Here is a 3,004-nt window from a genome sequence, read left to right on the forward strand (position 1 = left end):
TTTATTTTTTTGTTATTTTTGTGTGTATATTGAAATGACATTGTTCGGTTGTATTTAAGGGTAATACATTTTTTTTTGATAATTTCTTTTAAAGCAGGGGAGTTGTCACGTGCGCATGTGTCAGATGGCCATAGTGTGTCATTGTTTACAAAGAAGCATCTACCCATGATCCTTTGCGTTTTTAGCGTGAGTTGTTATCATCGCTTGGGACTCAATTCCTGTGCGTGCGCAGGTGACGACCCTCGCGCTTTAAGTTGCTCTGGTTATAACTAGTATATAATTTCAAGTGGCATAGTATTGAAGGAAAGTGGTCGTGACAACACGTCCTGTTTGATATGGGCATACACGGCTTATTGTAATCGAAGAAACGAAATGGGATAATACACATAATGAAAATTAAACTGTAATCAGGTTTTATACGCACAATATTTACAAAATATTTGCTAAAAATAACTATTTAATACGTAAATGGTTCGTTTACAGATAATCAAAAATCTGTAATCAGCGAAACAAGAGCCTTACACGTACAATTTGTTGGACAAAAATTTGCCAGTATATTCACCTTTTAAGTCGTATATATAAGGACATAAAACATTTGCCAAAAATAACAATATTTAATTAGTAAATGGTTTGTTTCGCCAATGAGATAATCAAAAATCTGTAATCGGCGAAGAAAGTGTCCAACACATACAATATTTCGACATGTATGTATTGTACGTCAGGCTCATAATTTACCAGTCAATTACTCCGTATTATCATCCATCCTTCATTGGGATTATAAAACGTTATTTGGCAGTTGTGTGCTAAAAATAAAAAAAGTACCTCCATGATAGTACGTACTGTGTTGATAGGGACATACTCGATTACCCATGTGCATGACACGCAGTCTATGTACACAGCGCTGCAACGAAACTGGCGTTGTCTATCTTCATTAACAGCCTGGGAATAATTTGATTTTTGTTGTTTTTAAGCTGTTGTTAACAAAACTCATAAAAAAACACACAGTCATTGAACTACTGTAAAACATGTTGAAAAAGCGACATGCATTTTAAATGACGTAATAGCGAAATGCTGATTTAGCGAATCTCCAAGCCTTGACTATTTTGAATTTATAATAAAGTCATTAGCAACATCTTGAATTAGCGAATCAGTTCTCTCGCTAAATTCGCTAAAAAGACATGCTCGCATAAAAGACACGTTTTACAGTACTTTTCAAACAGCACTGGACTATTCACACAATGTTCATGCTGATTGTAGCTATTAACATGTACGAGTATAAATTTCACTTTATCAGATGACGAATTAAAAGCATTATGGACGTATGTTTGTGAAAGCATTTATTTATTTATTTGTTGTATCTTTTTACATCAGGGGCCCACTAACAAGTAGTGAGGAGCTGCAATAAAATTATTGGAAAAAGGACATACTATATAAACGCAAAAAGAAATGGACAATTTAAAACTTAAAGGAAGTGCAAAAATAAAACTATACATGAAATAAATGTAATCTACATAATCTTTTCTATAATCCATGGCATCAATAAGAAATCTTGGAAAGAGTTCCTTTTGTACGCCCAATCCCTAATCCTAACCCATATTCCTACCCTCCAGCACTCCCCATTTAATTGTTCATGCCCCTCCTAAGGACATATATAGTTATCTAGAGGGGGCATATACAAATGAATTGGGTAACTGGTAGTGAGTGATAGAGTTAGGGATGGGGTACAAAAGGAACTCTATCAATTTCTTCACATATCCCATAAGTGTAATGCTATCGCCTAAAAGGAAACATAATAATGCTTCTCCCTTCGTAATATCTTCGTGAAGATTTGCTTCACCATTTTTACATCTTGAAAGATGCAGACCTCTTTAAAACATCGCAGCTATCACATCAAAATATTAAGGAAATTAGCAGCACTATTAAACAACAATACATAACATACTGGAGAGAGAATATGATAAGTGAAAAAACAAAACTGAGAACATACATTAAATTTAAAATGAATTACAATCTGGAAAATTACATTAATGTTTTGGATAATAATCAAAGAATATCAATGGCTAGATTCAGAACAAGTAGTCACAATCTAGCCATTGAAAAAAGGCAGACATACCAATCCAAAAACCCCATTAGAAAATAGAATTTGTAAACAATGCCCATTACAGGAAGTTGATATCAAACAGATAGAAATGATTTTATTTCCAATATTTTATTCCCCAAAGAAATCATTACCAACCTGCAAAAATTCACATTTAATGAAAAGTAATGACAGAAATATAATAAAACTTTTAGGGGAATTTTTACATAAATCATTTATTTTAAGAAATGAGCTTTCTTTGGATATAATACCTTGACTCTTTTTTTTATATTTTTTCACGTTATCATACTTTGATATTATTTCAATCACTTATATTTTTATTACTGTAAACCAATAGAACATTTGTACTTCTAAGGATGCAATAAAGTTATTATTATTATTATTAGGATATGACTAATATTTATCATCATATTTATCCCTATGTTCTTTGTAGCTTTCACACTCCAGTTCTAGAGTTTCAAATCTTTCTTGCAGCATGCAAATGAGAAAACATGAATACGCGAGTTTTCGTTCATTTGCGTATTCTAGTATGCCCGACAATTGTGACCACGCACCAATGTTATAAACCAGCCAAATTCGGCTGTGGTTCAGGAGCATAGTGCAGTGTCACACAGTTCAATGTAAAATGATACCACGTGACCTGCCGTCGCGTAGGCGGCTCTACAATAAATGACAGGGGTGACAGACCAGATACTGAGACGGGTTGACAATTTATATGACGTTATGTTTTACCTAAAAAAGTTTAGTTATTTAATATATATATATATATAAATTGCCACGAAAAATGGAATTGGTAAGTCATCCTCCTCATAGAGGATTCAGTCAGAGTGAGTCTCAATGCTAAATATTGGATCACCCTCTCTTCAAAGTGGAACGGTCGACTGTTGACCTCAGTTCCCTATATTT

The sequence above is a fragment of the Saccoglossus kowalevskii genome, chromosome 17 (genome assembly GCF_978046115.1).
Source record: "Saccoglossus kowalevskii chromosome 17, keSacKowa6.1, whole genome shotgun sequence".
Taxonomy (NCBI): Eukaryota; Metazoa; Hemichordata; class Enteropneusta; family Harrimaniidae; genus Saccoglossus; species Saccoglossus kowalevskii.